At 46.9% G+C, this 19,509-nt stretch overlaps 1 protein-coding gene across 2 annotated transcripts in view; it reads left to right on the top strand.

Moving 5' to 3' along the window:
- Positions 1-19,509, top strand: part of LOC118907941 (uncharacterized) — a 279,544-nt gene that overhangs the window by 139,060 nt on the left and 120,975 nt on the right. The gene's annotated exons all lie outside the window — the stretch shown is intronic.

Here is a 19,509-nt window from a genome sequence, read left to right as displayed (position 1 = left end):
TTACTACCTATTCTCACTGGTCAGCATCTTAACTTCTGTGAACCTGCTTTTTCATCCACCAAGTTTGAACAGTAACTTGAACATTCACTTTGAAGACTAAGGAGATAATGAATGCCAAGTGCCAAACACGCTGCCGCACACGTAATAGCCACTCATCTTGTTCCACCTCCCTCCTCGATTTCTTTCAAAGTGGTTTTCCTTGTCAACTCATGCACGTGCTCTCTTGCTGTTTGTCCCCAGTGCCACCTTCCCTGATGACCCCCATCCCAAGCGGCCTTGCCTCGCCCCGCTCCATCGCCGCCCAGCACGTCCCTCTTGTGTTTAGGTCTTCTCAGACCTCTTTGGTGTTTGTTGTCTTGCATTTATTTGTCTCACTTGGACTGTCGGTCCTTTCCCCATTTCTGCACGAGAATGTGAGCCCACCAGAAGCAAATGGGTTTGTCTGCTTTCCTGCCCCAGCCCGAACCTGTGAGGGGGCCTCAGATGTCTTCTAAGACTCGTGAGTTGGAACTCAGCCTTCATCCACACGGGCACCGAGCCCGGAGCCGTTAGAAAGACCAGCAGGGGGGATGGAGAAGACTCCCTGGAAGCTGCACAGCAGCCATGGGGCAAGGAGAGGCCCGTGGGGGGCTTCTGTGGGGCAAGCCCCCAGAGTCACCCTTGGGGTAATTTCATGTGAGGAAAGTCCCGAGGAACTCCAGGAAATGAGGTGTTTCTTTTTGTTGCATCAGGTAGACTTTCCTGTGACCCCCAGTCCTTCCTGGCAGGGCACTTTGCTTGGCCTTGCCCACTACCAGGCCCTTGGTCCTCCTATGTGATCCTCCTGCAGGGCCCTTAACCCTGTGTCTAGGGACCACAGATCCAGCCTTGTGGAAGGCCTGTCCCCCTCCTGGCGCCTGCCTCTCCGTGGCCTCCTTGCCTGGCTCCTTGGGCCCGGACAAGCCTGAACCCTCGCTGCTTCTCCCACTCTGCGGACGAATAATAAGCATGGGCTTTGCACCCCGTGCCAGGCTGTCCCATTTCCATTCTAGCATCTTAAACCAGACTAGGACAGAGCACAGCGGTCCCGCCCACCATCCAGGCAAACCTGTGGCCTCGGTGTTGCCTCTCCTTCACACGGCCCACCTCTGAATCTTCCGAGCTTACCACTGTGTGCCCACTGCCCTGAGCTTAGAGAAGTTCAGTGCCCCCAGCTGTGGTGGGGTTAGCTTGGACTTCTAGCCGGGTGTTCAAGCCTCGCCCAGTCCGGACTGCACTCAATTCCCAGTCAAAGGCCCTTAGCCAGGTGCCCAGCCACATGCACCACAGTATGTCAGCTTTGCTCCAGGCATGTGGCTGCCACAACAGCCCGCGTGGTTCTGCGTGTGCGTCCCGTCGGAGCTGTGCCTCCCATCACAGTGCGAGTCCTGGTGGCCCCGGGAGTGTCTCCCACCCTGCAGTCAGAGCCACCACCGTCTCCCCTCCGCTTTCCCTCCGGCAAGCCCTTCGCCTGGGGGCCACTCTTCTCACCCTGATGGTCCTGGGCTCCCCACAAGGCCTAAAAGCCCCTGTGGGACACAGATTTTTTTTTCCTTTTAGATAGAATGTTGTAAATACTGTAACTATGTTGTTATTGCTGAAGTGACAATGGTATTTGCTTGTTTTTCCAGGCACTGTAGTTCACAAATTAGGCTGGATGTTTTACATGTATTATCTCACCTAATTTCCCAATTACCCCGTGGTCCGGTACACACATTTTGCCAGAGGAAACCGACCTTTTAGTTTGTCCAGCTGATAGGTGGGGGCGTTTAGTTCAACGGTCAGCCTGATTTTAAAGCTTGTGGTCTTCCCCTTATTGAGTGATAGTGGCCCAAAGTGCATGGATTTAAAATTGGGGAATAGATATCAAAAAAGGCAAATGAGATTCCTAATATGATCTGAATACTCTGGATCCTGTTACCAAGGAGGAAAGATAGTAAAGATGGGGGAAGATACAGTCTGATGTTTGCAACACATGGCACGCGTGCATGCGTGCGCGTGCGCACACACACACACACACACACACAAATACACACACGTGAAGTTTTTCGTGTGAGCTGGTTTTCATTCTTGTTTCCCCTTGAAGATGAATGAGCCATCAGTTCATCTGGATCAGGTAATGGGAACACTGGCAAAAAAGATAACATTGTTGATGATATCTGAAATGTATTTTAGCCAGTAGTGTTCAATATTCCCTTAAGCCTTTGTCACCAGAGGTAGTCACAAGTAAGAAAACTATTGGTTTTTGACTTTTTTATCTTCTAAGCTTTCTTGGTAGCCAGCACAGTTCGTGGAAGGAGGGCTTGCAGCTTCTCAGGGTGGTTTTAGATATACGTGGAATATAGGCAGAGATGGGTCTATGTGCAATTTCTAAATAATCTGTCAGAATTGAATTTGTCTTCAACATCCAGCAGGTTATAAATCTTTCTGTATTATTTTGGGGACTTTTTACAAAGGTTTACATTCCAAATAACTACTTGAGGCCATTCACTATGTTCTTAGAAGAAACCTCAGATAACCTCAATAAAGTCAAGGATCAGTATTCATATTTTTAATGTACTCATTATTTGCTATAATTTAATTACTATTATTACCACTTAAAAGTTCCAAATGAATGGACACCAGGATCACAGAGCTCTAAGGAAGTATTGATGTCAACTTTTGATGCAATGTTGGATGACAGCATAAGAATAGGTTTTTGTGGACATTTGAGGCGAACAGTTCGCCCTCCCAGTGTCCAGGTTCCGGAGAATGGAACCAGGGGATTAGACAAGATGATGGTCTTTAAGGTCCCTTCAGCTGAAAAGTGTTCAGAATCTGTGACTTTCTGTCCACTTCTTGCCTCATTAATCCCTCCAAAAAAACCCAAAAAAACCCGTAATAGCTGGCAGCCTCTCAGGAAATAGAACATATTTATAAGAATTGGAGAGACCATTGAAGTGGAGTGGTTTTCCTCCACTCTGGTAAAAACATCAGTGTTGAGCACAGCAGGGAGGTGCCGGTGCATCAAAGGGACCCCCGGCCCTATGTCGTAGGGAAGTTAAACAGCGCCCAACCTGGGTAATAGGGTTTTACCTGTCCAGTCATCAGGGTTGGAACGGGGTGGCAGCTGCCCCAGGGTTATGTAACTTGAAGTAGCCGAGGACAATTGCATTGCCATAGCGGGACCGGTGCCGTGGCCCAGTGTGCCTTCATTGCTGCATCCGTGCTCGGCATGTCTCCAGGATTGACTTAATGTTAAGTCGGTATTACTAACTCCAGTTTTCAGGTAAGGACACTGAGGGTCAGAAGTGTGACTCCCCAAGGTCACACGGATAGAGCGGTGGGGCCATGGCCCCGTTGTGTGTGATTGCATTTGACCTTGATCCTTCTCTTGGATTTCTCTGTGCTCCTTTCTATCATTACCAGATATTCTGCCCAAAGTAGTATTTGCGGGCTCCAGATGCAGCCGGTTTCTGTAGCTGGCTGACTGCCGAGTGTGCTGACACGCACGACCATGTCTTTCTGGTGTTAGGACTTAATGAAATATTGAATGATAACGAAGGCACACTTCTGTAGGAAGTGGGAAACCCTGTTTGCACCTGACAAAGCCAGCTTACTGTTGTGTCTGTCACGGCACAGGAATGCAAATTGTCAAGTGCCAGACAAAGGCGTTTTCCATCTTCTCATTCTTAAAACTGAGGGCAAACAGTAGACTGGAATGAATTATTTTTTTCAGTTGCATTATTCCTTCCTAAAGGTACTCATGGGGCAAGCTCGTACCCATTTTTATAATAATTCATTGCCTTTTTTAGGTCAATCCTATTATTGCATAAAAAATGTAATTCATAAAAAAATCAAAAGACACAGTATTTTAAAGTACAGACTTTTTTTTAGATTTATGTCCCCTGGTTTTTTCTTTTTTTAATTGAAGTATCATTGATATAAAACCTTGTGTTAGTTCAAGTATACAACATGGCTCACCAGTTACCCGCCTTATTAAGTGTTCACCCACACCCGTGCGGAGATGATGCGTCAGCATCGGAAGGTGTCACCGAATCACTGGCTGTGTGCTCCGCGTTGCCCTGCCACCCCCCGCTGTCCCGTTGGTTTTTGCATCTGTTCCTGAGGTAGCCGCCTCTGGTGGAGAGCTCATCACATGTTGGGTGATGACATACTGAAATTGAATTGTAATTCCAGTCGCAAAAGTATTCTTCCATTCTAGATTTTTTGAATCAGAGCTCATGCGATGAATTCTTTCCCCCACTGAGAACCTGCCAGAGGGTAGTCACTATCCATAGGTGGCTATTTAAATTTAAAATGAAATATGCTAATATTAAATAAAGTCTAGCTGCTCAAATGCTTAGAAGCCATATATTGCTAGGGACTGCCAGGCTGGAAAGTGGAGCTATTTGGAGCATTTCTGTCATTGCAGAAAATTCTATAGGACAGCAATGATCCAGAGCCATAGTAATTATTTTTTGAAAGACTTTTATTTGTTTTTCAACCTAATTTAAGAAACACCCTACCTTTTAGAGTAGTTTGAAGTTCACAGCAATATCGAGGGGCGGTCACAGCAATTTCCCATACGCCTCCCGTCTCCCCCGCCACCCCGTGACACGCAGCCTCTCCCACTGTCAGCGTCCCCCACCAGAGGGGCCTGTGTCACAGCTGCGCAGCCTGCGCTCACTCAGCACAAGCACCCGGAGCCCATAGTTCACACAACCTTGGCGTTCATGTTCGTGGTGTAATTTCGTGGGTTTGGACAAATGCGTAATGATATGTATCCACCATTATGGTAAGCAGAGTATTTTCGCTTCCGTGAGAATCCTCCATGTTGCGCCTGTCCGTCTCCCCAACCCCTCCGATCTTTTTACCGTCTCCATAGTTTGGCCTTTTCCAGGGCGTCGTCGAGTTGGCAGTGTGCAGTGTGCAGCCTCTCGGCCTGACTTCTCTCACTCAGTGATCATGCCTTTTTGTGGCCTCACTGCTCATTTCTTCTTAATATTGAAAATAGCTCATTGCTGGAATACTGTAGTTTCTTTTTCCATCCACCTACTGAAGGATGTATTGGTTGCTTCCACGTTATGGCAATTTGAATGATAGGTGTTGCAGTCCTCCATGTGCAGGCTTCTGTGTGGACATACAGTGTTCAGTTCCTTTGGGTGAATGCCAAGGAGCATAGTTCCTGGACCGTATGGTGTGAGAATCTTCAGTCCATCAAAGCCCCTGAGAGTGGCAAGGTGTTACTTCTCCCCTGGAGGTGAGCAGAGCTCCTGCTGTTTCACCCCCGTCGGACTTGTGCCATCAGTGTTCTGGATTTTCGCCATTTTAGTAGATGTGCAGTGGTTCCTCATTTTTTAATTTTTATTTCCCTGATGACATGTGATGTCTCATCTTTTTATGTGCTTATTTGCTCTCATATATCTTCTTTGGGGAAGCATCTGCTAAGATCTTTAGCCCATTCTTTAATCAGACTGTTTTGCTGTTGAGCATGGAGGCGAGCAGTCCTTTATCGGGTGGGCTTTTGCAGATATCTCCTCCCGGTCTGTGACTTCTCTTCTCGTTCCCTTGACTCCGTCGTTCCCAGAGCAGAAGTTTCTAATGAAGTCCAGCTGCTCAGTTCTGGCCTTCCTGGATTATGACCTCGGCGTTCTATCTAGAAAGTCATGTCACACCCAGGCTCTTCTAGGTTTTCTCCTGTGTCATCTTCTGGGAGCGACATAGTTTGGGCTTCACATTAAGTCTGTGATCTGCTTTGAGTTCATTTTGTGAAGGGGAACAAGGTCTTTGCCTGGATTCCCTTTTTTTTTCCATGGGGATGGCCAGTTCTTCCAGCGCCATGTGTTGCAGGGACTCCTTGCTCCATCACATCAGCTTGGCGCCTTTCTCAGCGTCCAGGTGGCTGAGTTCATGCGGGCCTGTATCTGGGCTCGCTGCTCCGTGCCACAGACCTGTGTGTCTGCTCCCTCATCAGTACCACACCGTCTTGGTGGCTGTGGCACTGCGGTATGTCTTGAAGTCAGGGAGTGACGATCTGCTTTTAACAATCTGTTTGGATGGAAACGCTGTGAACGGGTTGTCCCTGTGGCAGGTGGCCAGAGGGGCTCTGGAGGGTGGTAGCCTGGGAAGCCCTGGGAGGCGTTTCTCGCCCCACCCAGGCAGTTGTGCATATGTTGTTGGCTCTAGTCATTGAATGTAGTAGCATTGGCCACTGTGATTTAATCTTGATTCAGAATCTGTATCCTGAACTGTAATTTTATTAAATAAACTGTGCTGCTGGTTTTGATTGGTGATATCTTTGGCAAGTGGGCCTGGTAAGGAGCAGCCACAGACTCAAATTCATTTGGTAAAAAATCCTAACGAGGAGTTTTAAGTTACAGAACTACTCGCTTAAGTTCATTTTGTAGTCTAGAGATTGTCCTATGGAAACTCACCCTTGGGGGCCGCGGGCATTCTGCACAGTGTCTGGTGGTTGTCTGTCGAAGTTCCTTGAGGCAAAGGAAAGAGACAACAGATCCTTGTTCTTTGACAGCTTTATTGAATGCATTCAGTCCCAAGTTTTGAACAATTTGTTTAACTAGAGATATTTTGCACAGTGAATAAAATTTCTTTGCTATGAAATTTAAACCTTATAGTATTTTCCGAATAGTTTTAACATTTGCCGGATCTCTGTATCTACTGTCCAGCTCTCAGTAGGTGTCCAAATGCCTTTACTATTTGAAAAGTAACTCCTCTGCATTTATGATTTTTCATCCCTAGTAATAGCCAGGAAGTATAGGAAATCCATATGTTTAAAACAAGACACAGAAGATGAATGGTTTTTTTGGTCTAAGCATACAGTATTTGACCCGTTTTCACTGAATCTTATGTTTCTCTTTCCTTGATTAACATATAGAGCATTGTATAAAAAGATCATTCACAAACTTACCAATTAGCATTTATGGTAATGAAAAAAAAGGGGACAACATACTTCTAAGGGCTTAGATGAAATTGAACATAAACTTGGAGAACAATTTTGTTTTCTGTTAATAATGGTTGTTCTTTCAAATCTATTGTGACTGCGAATATCTTCACTTAAAATTACAGTTTTTGCTTTATTAAGATGTATTCTGGTTCTGTTCTTTTTTCTTTTAACCAGCCCCCAGGCATAGGATGAGGGTGAAAGAGCCGTTACCTCCTATGCCGAGCAAGCCCCCTCTTCAACAAGACCTATTTACAGGGAAGCAGGAGTGAGTGGGTGGGCGGGCGCCTCCAGTGGCACAGTCTCCGCCTCCTGTGTTTGGGGGCTTACAGAGTGTTGGCTGCTCATCACCCTGCCACATTCTACCCAGTTCAGACCTGGTCAGGCCAACACTTGGGATCTAAAGCTTCCAGCATCCGTCAAAGTACTTGCCAAAGAGTCAGTCCAGTCGATGGCTTCCCAACACTTACTGTCCTAAGTTTTCTCTGCTTAAATTGTAACCTTACCTGTTGCGGTTGCCCTGTTTGAAAGGGGTACTTTTCAAAGTTGGCAAGTTGTGTAGGTTGCATTTGTTTTATAATTTAGTTTGGTTTTAAGTAACTCAAAGAATTTAGTTCATATAATAATCTCTATTCACCTTTCTCTTTTTGTAAATCAGGTATCTAGACTTGAGTATCAACTTCCTTAATGAAAGGGGGAAGTTTCCTTTGCAATGTGATTGTCCTTTAACATTGGTTTGCTTGCTCTTCCTGGAGGCTCTGAACAGAGATAAAAAGTGTGTGACACTGGGTTTTAAAAGAGAAGTTAGCCTGTAGTTAAGTTTCTTAATGTTAAGGGTTATAGGAGTGGGGGAAGGGAGAGGCTAGTGCAGTATTGACTTACTAAAATAATACTGTTTAAGTTCTAAATACATACCATTCTGTGTGAAAAGAAGCTGTGAGTACCTGTGAAGGAAAACAAACGGGGCGATCATGCAAAGTTGGGTTCTGCAAAGTTTGTTCTTAGACCCTGCTTGGTGTTAACGGATTTTGGAGAAAATGGTGTATATTTGTATTTTCCATTTCTCTTTAACTCGATTTTCTAATTTTTCGTATTTGGCCAGCTACTTTCCGAGAGCATATTGTACACATGTTCTGATGCTGTTGAAAGGCTCTCTGAGAGACAAGAGTTGATTGAGAGCCTTCAGTTCTGCTGCGGTGGGTGGCCGAAGGGCTGGAACTGAACAGCTGCTGTACACTGATTGAACTTTTGTCATTTATGAATTATTTTCTGTGCCATCTGGAGCAAGAATGGTGCCATGGTTTAGAGAAACTCTTCGTGGGGGCATTCATAGCCAAAGCTTATATAATTTTTTTATTGCCACATTCATCTGAAGTTTTCAAATCTTTATTTGCTCAGAGGCTTATGATGTGAATAAATATGAGTGATTTCTTTAAATGTCATGTTTAAGACACTTCCTCCACCCCTACCAGCGTTTTCCCCTCCCTCTCTCCCTTCCAGTGACTACATCCTGCCTGCTTTCAGCTCCAGTGGAAAGTACATTAATCCCAGAGTCTCCATGAGGTTTCCTGTTTGATGACATAATCAGAAAATTCTCCTCACATTGCCCTTTGGGGTTGCTGTGTGGCTGTTATGTTGTCTTGGTGGGCGTGACTCAGCCACCAAAAAAATCAGCACCGGCCATAAACTCAGAGCCTGAAATGCATTAATACCATGTTAAAAGAAATAGAGCTGTGGGCTTGCCCACAGCACTGGTGGGGAATTGCACTTGTCTGCAGATTCTCGCTGGCACGGGTGCCTTGCCTGGTGACACGCGTACATGCGGTGTGAGCTGCTGCAGTGCCACTAGCAGGAGGTTTCTGAACGGCTCCAGAGTGAGCTGTTAGGCTACGTCTCGTGGAAGAATACCGCAAACCCTGCACTGCTAAACTTGGGTAGTGCTGGTTTAAGTTAGTTTCTGCGGCCTCCCCAGCAAGCTTGTTCACCCAGTGAGTTCGCCTCTGGTTGCTGATCCCAGGGAGCTGGACAAAGAGAACTGGCGGGCAGAGTCAGAATTAGAAGCTGGGGGTACACTGTGAGATGGGCAGACCAAAACGGTATCTGACACACAAAGTGGTCCGTAAAAGTTGTGAAATTAAGATATCATGAGGCAGAAATTTCAGCAGCCGTGAAGTGGTTGGATGGGAGAAACTTCGATGTAGAAGTTGAACCAAGAGTCTAGGTGCTAGAGGGCATGTGCAATTTTACAAGTTTAGTAGTTATTGGCATTGGCAATTGAACATACGCTCAAATATGGATTTTTCCTTCATTATTTGGAGAAGTTCCCATGTTTTTTGTTGTTTTGGGAAGCTGCCATAAACCCTCTGTTTGGTTGGCTTGGGTCGAGTATTTGCTGCCTTGGACTGGAGTCCAGGCTTGACTGGCACTTGATCAGGAGGAGAAAGAAGAGCAGGCTTCTTAGCAGGAGTACATGTTCTGGACGCAAGCTGCCTCCACGGGTCTTCCTCCTGTCGCCGCACCAGCCTCACATCTGCTCTGGGGCACTGGTGGGGAAGGAGAAGGGATGCTGCCTGCCGGTTCCCTGGGGGGAGCGAGAGGGGAAGGGGGAGGGTTTAGCCCTCACCCCAGCACGCTGAAAACCTGGGAAGATGTCATCGTTTCTACCTCCTTGCATCAGAGATGTCACAGGGTTCTCCGTGTTGCATTCTAAGCAACGATACACCTGCGTGGGTACCACAATATGGCTGGGGATCTGGACTACATGACATGCAATGAAAAAAAATGATACTCCTCTGTGGGTATTTTGAACATTCTGAAGTTCATGAACTACTCCAGATGAACTCTTGAATTCTGGATTTCGGTTTCTATGATGTGTTTTCTTCTATAATGCTGTAGCTGTTACATGCTCAAACTGTGAGCATTTACTCTCAAAATAGGTGTGTTTGATCATTGTATGCCTTGTGCTGGAATAATGAGTGGTTCCTCCAGAGTGGGTACGGATCTTAAATGTCATATCTGATGGGTGAATCATTTTCTACTGATAACATTTGGAGGAAATGATACCTGAACCAAGATTGAGTGTAGCTGATGGTAGAGAACCTGATACTAACTGGAGTCATTCAGTCCTTGGGAACCTCGCAGGCTTATTAACTTCACATTTTTGGTGACTTTCTATTGTACCCACCTAGCTGGATAAACTATAAGTCCCTTTCTCATAGAATCCCCTTGTGTGGTTCTTGATTAGGCTTGGGCGCAAGAGAAATGTGTGCAGGGTTTCAGACGAAGCCAGGGAGCGGCCGGGCTTCGAGCTCAGAGCGTCAGTGGAGGGGGCCAGGTACCGTGCGGCCCTCAGCCAGTCATTCATCTCTGGGCGACAGCCTGGGGTGGGGCTGTTCTGGGGTCTCCCCATCTCCTCCACCAGCTTCATCCAGGCCCTGGGAAAAGTGTGAGGCTCTGTGCAAACTCACCACCTCCCCCTGCAGGGCCACCTTACCATCCATGATGGAGTTGGTGAGCCACATGTGTCCGGTGCCCCTTGCTGGCCTGCACTTCATGTCCGGCTCTGCTCAGTTGTCTGCCTGCTTGAACCACAGCAATTCTAGACCATACAACAGACGCAGCGCCTACGGGGTCATACAATCTAATTCCTTTTAGCCCTGTGTCTCCCGTGGTGATGCACACCACTTAGTAAGCTGACTAGTAACTCTCTCTCTTCCCTCTCTCAGCACACAGACTAGCAGAGGCCATGTGTTTGAACACAGCTGTTGGTCTTCCCATCATCCTGTCCATAGCTGCCTTTTCTGTAGTTTGACACCTAGAATTCCTTCAGGTTCTCTTCTTATGGCCTGACGTCCATCCCCTCATCACTGATAGTTGCTTTCTAGTCACCCTCTGTCTGTCTTGCACCCTCTCCAGAATGTTGGCCCTGCTCCCAGGTGGGTTGCGACCAGCAAAGAGAAGGGGTGGCTGTGACCCTTTTTAGTCTGGAGATGTAGTCCTGCCTGCTTGGATTAGGAGTTTACTGCCTTAGAATATCACAGAGCAGATTCAGAACATCCATGTGACAAAATGGTACCCATGCGAACACCCTGGGATTCTTACTTGATGCCATTTCTCAGATGCTTTCCCTCACTTCTGCTTGTCAGCATCTGTTTGGATCTTGCATCTGTGGTTGCTTGTCCCAGGTTCTGGCCAAACTGTGAAGTCAAAAGACTTGAGGTTAAATCCTGGCTTTGCTGTTTTCTTGCTTTGTTATTTGAAATGACTAATATAACCACACTGTCTCAGTTTCCTCATTCGTAACATGGAAAATAAAATGTTCTAACTCCCTCTTTGAATAGCTGCATGTAGAGGTGTTTTTTGGGGAGAAAAATGCACAACAGAAATATTAGTTTTTATTTTATATCAGTCTTAAAATATAACCATTCCTTCTTTGGCTTCATCCAGATCATTCTTTAAGAAAATGGTGAAGTCAAAGGTCGAGGACAGAGCCCTTTTTCCCGGGGCTGTCTGTGGGGCAGTGCCGCCCGGAGGTTGGTGCCATCAGTGCCCGCTGCCCATCATCTCACAGCGGGCCGTGACATTCAGCCCGTATTTTTGCATCTTGTTCTTTAAGTTGTCCCAAGAACCTTTCTGGTCCAGATGCATTCGGTCCTGTGCGCTTCCATGAGCTGCCAGGCTGCCTCCTCGAGCCGCAGTGATTCCAGACCGTCCGACGTCTGCCTTGTCGGAGGCCAGTGGGGTTTGCTCCCCCTGTTGAACCCACACTGTGCCAGGAGTATTGCCTTCTTCTCTGAGTAATCACAGGCCACTCTTTCAACAATGTGCCAGGAATCTTCTGCAGGGTCAGCAGCTGAACGAGTTGGTGGTGTGTCGGGCTGGGATCCTCTCTTTGCCTTTTTTCCCTGTCTTTTTGACAGTGGGAGCTTTATTTTCCTCATCTCCCATCTTCTGGCACCAGTTCTCTTTCTCCATGAATATTTACAAGAAGAGAAATTCAAGAGCAATTAACTTTCGGGTCGGATTGCAAGCACATTGCCTTTCTGGTGGCCCGTCTCATTTGTGCCGAGCTGCGGTAAATCCCTAGCAGTGAGGGGTATCTTTATGCACGTAAATGCAGAACAGTCAGAATCCATGTAACTGGAGGACCTTAGAAGTGGGTTTCTAAATATTATAAATGTGTCTTACAATCTAGTGTTGTTTTCAGTTTCCTTATAAAAGCAAAGCCAGCAACATAAAAAGACGATATCATTAAGGGCATTGTAATAACACATTTTTATTGTTGACAAAAGCTGGGGTTTTTGTTTGTTTGTTTTAGCTGAAGGAAAGCCTGAGAGACGACCATTAAATGAAATTTTTCTTGGTCCTGTTAATTTACTGTGAACATGGGCAAATGATTAAATGATTTGCTCTAAAATAAAGGTTTTATTCTAAACAATAATACTAATAAAACTGGCTATTTAGCAATTAACTTTATACTGTGCTATAAATCAGTCATTTGACATACATTACCTCACTTCATACAATTACTCTGTAAGGTAGGGGTTTGTACATTTTGGAATTGAGAAAACAGAGAGTCAGTTTCAGTAAAATGCTTAATAAGTGCCAAGCTGGAACTTGAATTTAGATCATCTGATTGCATAGCTGTGGGTTTTCCATTACACCACAATGTAGCTTTAAATGACATTTTCCATTTGACTTAAAAATTTTTTTATTTAATATTATGGCCCTGCTGAGTAGCCTTTAACTTGGGCCGTGCCAGTGGGAATTGCTTTAATAAAGCTGTGTTACGTTAATAAGTTGAGTGATTGTTGAGTTGGACTGCTCTCTACATTTTAGATTACAGAAATTTACCAATGAAGAAAAAGCTGCCCTTATCAATGAGTGGTCATAAGTGGAGATTTTGCTTTATTTATTACAAATCAATTAACGGTCCTTTCCTCTAACACCCCATCAATCAATGCATAGAAGTTTCCATTGATAAGGATACCTCCCCGGAAGAAATCAATTCTCCTTTGTCATTTTGACAGGAATCTGCTATAAAGGAGGCTTAGTCCAGAATATAGTGGGGAAATATCTGCAGGCTAAGACCAAAACTTAATTTTGTAAAGTCAAGATTGTCATAAGAACATTTTGTGACCAATGATAGCATAAGCCTCTGCCCCTCGCTCCCGTAGCGAGGATCAAGTCGCCTCTCTTGCCTAAGAGTTGAAAACTATTTTGTCTCTCTTTTCACCACTGTAGTCCCCTTGCCAGATGCTGTGGAGAGGCTCAAGATAATGTTTGCTCTGTTTCCCAAGGCTTGGTTTGGAATTCAAACCATTTTAATAGGGAAACTGGAAGAAAATCTAATGCAAGGCCTGAAAAATGCACAGTTGCAGATCTGCGTGAGGCTGCTTGTTGGCTCAGGTACGAGGTTTCTATAAGAATGGTCCAGAAGAATCTGGAAAAGAGGGTTTTCATTAGCACAGGCTTGCCAGAGGAATGTGTGAACCAGTCCCAGCACAGTCCGAGCAAGAGCCCCTCTGTGCACACGTTCCTGCTCACGACACGTAGGAATGCAGCAGCCCAGGAGGTGCGTCTGTGCAGTCCTACTTTAAAAGGTGGTCGCAAACATGTGAGTAGGTACTGCGATCATGGCCAAAAGTTGAGTGTGCTATTTCCACAGTCCTTTTGGAACTTCATTTTTAAAGAAGGTAAAATTTAGACATTTTACCATTTTTAGCCCCTTTCAAGGATATTGCCTAGCTCTTTGATTTATATAACTTACATTATGTAGGTCAAGTCCTTGGCTAGAAACTCATCTAAATAAGGTTTACTTCTGGATCCTGGTATTTAAATAGCTTTGGGGGAACTGTACTTAACTGAATGGTTTTCCCTAAAGTCAGACAGTGAACATTGAGTATTTGCTTTTCCATTAAAAGTTTTCTCCATATTTTTAAGTTACCATTTTAGAAATATTGAAGTATTTTGTTGTGCGGCTTTCTCCTATAGTACATTTAAAAACCTTTGAATAGGAGTTTATGTTTTACTGTCTATAACTTTTACATAAAAACCTTGATGTTGCACAGTTCCTTTTTCTGGTTACTTCATAAAGAAAGTTCAAATCCCAGTCTAGTTCAGTTTGTTCTGGGGTACATTTTCAGATAATTTCTTGATCTCTTGATATCAAGTAGCCAGTACTTAACTCCTAGAGGTAGATTAAATGATTAATATTTAGTTTAGAAATTGTATGACTTGTTTAGAAAATGGTGGAACTCTGAGAGATGATCATACAATAGTATGTGAGGAATATACAGCCTCTTTGAGTCAATGCTTTGGGATAAAAATATATTCATGTCATTTTCCACACATAACAAACATTCCTCTAATTAACTACAATATGTTTTTAGCGTCTACTTAGGCAATCCTGTAAGTAAGTGGCTGATACTTTGAATTGGCATAGTCACAGTGAAGGCAGCTGTGTTAAATTATGCAAATTATGCTATTAATATTATTATTTTAATTCCATATGTGAGAACATGTTCTGAGCCATCAGGCAAGTCCATTAAAGGGTTAAAATCATGCAAAGTATGTCCTCTGACCACAGAAACATGATATTAGACGTTGAGACACAAAGTCACCTTAAAGGTCTCCCCACGCTTGGAACTCCAGCAGTACACTTGTAAATAACCCACAGGTTGAAGAAGAACGTGTTTTGGAAAGATAGTAACACATACCGACCACAGGCTGTGGGAGGTGCAGCTAACTCTCTATTCAGAGGGACAAGTATGGCTTTAAATGGTTCCATTATAGAAGGATGTAGGTTCTAAAAACATCAAACATAGTTGATGAAACTGTCAAGAAAATGCAAACCAGAAGAGTGGTCGTCCCAGGGGGGAGGGGGGCTGTGGTCTGGGAGGGGGGCCCCAGGGGGGCTGCAAGTGATCCGCTTCTTTAACCGCCATGGAATATGGGTGTCTGTCATGGGCTCAGTGTGTCCTCCTCAAGTTCATATGTTGAAGTCCTGAGCCCCAGTCTCTCAGAATTGACCTTACTTGGAGATAAGGCCATTAAAGAGGTGACTGAGTGTAACGAGGTTGTTAGGGGAGGTCCTCGGCCCCTCTGACTGGCATCTGTGCAGGTGCACCGTAGAGATGCTGGGGGTTCGCTCCCAGACCCTGCTGCAAAGTGGCCATCGCAGCGCGAGTCAGCGAGTCCTTGGGTCTCCCAGGGCGAAAAGTCATGTTTACTCTGTGCTGCAGTCAAGGGTGCAATAGCAGGATGTCTGAAATAGCAGTGTGTATACCTCAATTAAAAGATACTTTATTGCTGAAAAAGCTGACAACAGGTGAGCCGTCAGCAAGCTGTGATCTGGGTGGCAGAGGGAGGGTCCTGCCTCGGTGTTGGTGGCAGCTGACTGGTCAGGGTGGTGTTGCTGAGGGAACAGGGTGGGGGGGTGCTGTGGCATTTTCTTACGGTAAGACTGCAGCAACGTTGGCCACATCAGTGGCTCTTCTTTCACAACTGGTTTATTGTAGCAGGTGATGCTGTTTGATAGCATTTCACCCACAGTAGGACTTCTTCCAAAATGTCAGTTAATTCTCTCAAAGCCTGCCCCTGCTTCACCAGCTGATAAGCTCGTGTAATGTTCTAAATCCTCTCCTGTCATCTGAACAATCTCCACAGCCTCCACCAGGAGCAGAAACCACCGTCTGTGCTCGTCCACCAGAAGTAGCTCCTCGTCTGCTCAGGTTTCATCCAGAGATTCAGCAACTCAGCCCCACCTCTAACTCTAGTCCTGCTGCTGTTCCCACATCTACCGTCACTCCCCCCACTGAAGTCTGAACCCCTCAAAGTCACTGGAATCAACTTCTTCCAAACCTGTTAATGCTGACACTTTGACTTTTTCCCATGAACCACGAATGTTCTTAATGGCGTCTAGAATGATGGATCCTTGCCAGAGGTTTTCAATTCGCTGCTCCCAGATCCCTCAGAGGAATCACTATCTATAGCAGCTATAGTCTTATGAAATGTGTTCCTTAAATACTAAGACTTGAAAGTCAGAATTACTCCTTGACCTGTGGGCTGCAGAATGGATGCGGTGTTAGCAGCCTGAAGACCACATCCATCCTGCCCCCCTCCACCAGAGCTCTGGGGTGACTGGGTACACCGTCAGTGAATAGTCATATTTTGAAAGGAATCTGTTTCTTTGTGCAGTAGGTCTCAGCAGTGGGCTTAGTTGATAGTAAAGCAGGCGCTAAACAGACGTGCTGTCATCCAGGCTTTGTGGCTGCACAGCCAGAGACCAGGCAGAGTAGACTGGCGTCATTCTTGAAGGGCCCCAGGATTTCCTGAACGGTCAGTGAGCACTGGCTTCAACTTAAAGTCCCCAGCTGCACCGCTCCTACCAAGGGACTCAGCCTGTCCTCTGAAGGTGTGAATCCAGGCACTGACTCCTCTCTAGCTGTAAAAGTCCCAGATGGCATCTTCTTCCAGGAAAAGGCTGTTTTGTCTGCCCTGAGAAGCTGCTGTTCAGCACAGCCCCTTCGTGAATGATCTCTGCTGATCTTCTGGGTGACTTGCTGCAGCTTCTCCATCAGCACCTGCTGCCTCACCTGCACTTTCGGTCACGGAGGCAGCTTCTTTCCTTAAACCTCACCACCCAGCCTCTGCTGGCTTCATACTCCTCTCCTGCAGCCTCGTCCCCTCTCTCAGCCTTCATGGAATTGATCCAGAGAGGCAGGGCCTTGCTCTGGGCTAGGCTTGGGCTTGAGGGATGTTGTGGCTGGTTTGATCCTCTCTCCAAACAGCAATACCTTCTCCATATCAGCAATAGGCGGTTTTGCTTTCCTGTCATTTATGCATTCATTGGAGCAGCACTTTTAATTTCCCTCAGGAACTTTGCTCTCGCACCCATGGCTTGGCTGACTGTTGGCCAGAAGCTAGGCTCTTGCCCCTGTCTCAGCTTCCAGCCAGCTTTCCTCCCTGAGCTTAATCATGTGTAGCTTTTGATTTAAAATGAGAGACATACGGCTCTTCTGCACATTTGAACACTTAGAGGCCATTGTAGGGTTATTAATTGTCCTAATTGCAGTATTTGTTGTGTCTCAGGGACTGGGGAGGCCCAAGGAGAGGGGGAACAGCTGGTTGGCCGAGCAGGGAGAACACACACATTAATCGATTCAGTTTGCTGCCTCGATGGGTGAAGTTTCGGGTGCCCCAGAACAATTACAGTGGTAAGTAACATCACAGATCAGTGATCACAGGTCGACGTGACAAGTACAATAATAATGAAAACCAAGTTCGAAATATTTTGAGAATTACTATAATCTGACGTAGAAATAAGTGAACAAATGCTCTTGGAAAAATGGGGCCGATACGTTTGCTCAGTGCCTGGTTGCCATGAACTTCCGCTTGTAGAATACGTACCTGTGAAGTGTGATAAAGCCAACGAAATGCAGGGTGCCTGTATGAAGTGGACGTTTGCACACACACACACACACACACACACACACACACACACACACACACGAGATCGGAAGCGAAGTCCCAGAGGGGTGCCCGTGAAAGAGGCAGGCACAGGCAGCCGCCTGCAGACCAGCAGGGAGGCCTCGGCCGAAACCAGCCCACAGGCGCGCTGGCGAGCCGCCGGCCCTCTGCGTCTGCCCTCGACACCCCCGCCTGTGGGATTTGATACGGCAGCCCGAGCGGACCAGCGCAGTGTCCACTATTTAAAAAATCTTTGGTCTTAACAAATGTCTTCAACATTTTTCATATCCAGTATTTCAGATCATTATAAGTGAATAAACTGATGATAGATAGGACGCCGAAATGTGCCCTTCTGTGCCAAGCACGCAAATGACGTTTTCAGGACTCCAGTTTCAAACCTGCGGGAGTCACGGTGTGGAGGTAGTTGAACGCGCCCCTTGTGGTGGTTTTACACACCTCGCCAAAGCCGAGGCTGAAGGCGGAAATGCGGGCAAAGCCCCCGGCACGCCGGCCAGGCGCGGTGCGCGGTGGCCGCTGTCAAGCTGCACGCCCCGTTTACAGGGGTCATGTCGTCGCAGCCTCGTGCTCCTTCCTGCAGGGCAGCTCCGGAGCGCGTCTCTCGGGGGCCTCGGGAGGAGGCCGGTGAGTCAGATTTGCCGAGAACAGAGCAGCTCCCCACGGGCCTGGGGTTAAAATGCTGTGGTGCGGGATGGTGACCATCCTCTTGGGAAGGGCTGCCCTGCCTCCCACCCCAGCGCCGTTCCCTGTTGTCCGGGGCTGGGCAGCCGCCGACGGAGGCACCCTCGTGTCAGGGACACCTGCACCTTGAGGGGCCGGGAAGGAAGAGAAGGGGACCTGGTGCTGCGGGGCCTCTTAGACCCGCCGTGTGTGCCGCGCGGGGGCATCTGTGCTCATGTACGTGTGCGCGTGGCACCGGGCACATGTAAATTGACATTTGCCATGAGCATGGTATCAAGGGTCAAGACGCTGCTGACCAAGGGCGAGAGGAGGGGCCCTGTCATCGGCGGGCTGCGAGCTCAGCGTTTCTCCCGAGAAACTCGGCCCCGAACCCCTCCCTCCCTCCCCACCAGTCTCTCTCCCTGCCTCCCCATTCTGCCTGGGATTCTAGAATTAAAGATGTACTTCGCGGATTTAAGACAAGACTTCATTTTATCGTGAATATCCTTGGAAGGTCAGACGCTGCTCCGCGTGAGGGGCTGACTCCTCGTGTCAGTTTCCCACCCGGTGGCTGGACTGTCAGCAAGAGCGGAGGAGGGTCCCCGCGGAGGCGTCCTTGGCTGGGCTCTGTCGTCCTCTGTCCAGGGCAGACACGCCCAGGGACTTTGCTTCTCTACCAGAGTGTCTTGTCTTCGTCTATGTCTTTTTATTTTGGAAACAGTAATAAACGGATGTAAACGCACCCTGAGTCCTCTGAACGGTAGTGTTACAACGAGGTGATGGAACTTGAGCGCCTGTGCTGACATTCGTGCCTGCCCTGGGCGGTGGTCTTTGTTTCTGGCTAGGGATTGATTTGTCAGTGATGAGTTTGCACCGGCCTTATGCTGGATGGCACCCTTCTCAGACACAGATTAATGGGGAAGGTGCCTGGGCACCGGCATTCCAGCTCAAAAGAATCTTCAGAGAGTCAGGTTCCAAGCGACAGCCAGTTGCTGCTGGACCTAACCTGTCAGGTTCAGTTACTGTTGTTAAATTGTGTGGGTCTTATAGCTTTTCTTGAATTTTTCTTATAAGTTTATTTGAGCTTTACAGTTGTGCAGGAGATACAAGCTCAAGGAGTTTATACCTAGTTGTGTTTCCATATGTATTTTAGAAACGTAGTAACATAATTTCCATCCTCACTGGGGGTCTGAGTGAACTTGCATAGATGGGCTCAGTCTGGGACATTCCGGGCTGGTATAGAGCGGGGAAAGTCAGAACAGGGCGAGTGTCGTAATGAGGGGTCCCGGGAAGGCCCGGGGAGCAGGTGGGGCGGCAAGGATGAGAGACTAGACCCTTGGGAATGGAGGAAAGGTGGTAGGCTCTTCTGTAGGTGTCCTGGCTGGATATGGGGAACTTGA

This window comes from Manis pentadactyla, chromosome 16 (assembly GCF_030020395.1).
Source record: "Manis pentadactyla isolate mManPen7 chromosome 16, mManPen7.hap1, whole genome shotgun sequence".
NCBI lineage: Eukaryota > Metazoa > Chordata > Mammalia > Pholidota > Manidae > Manis > Manis pentadactyla.
This window is presented reverse-complemented; position numbering and strand designations above follow the sequence as displayed.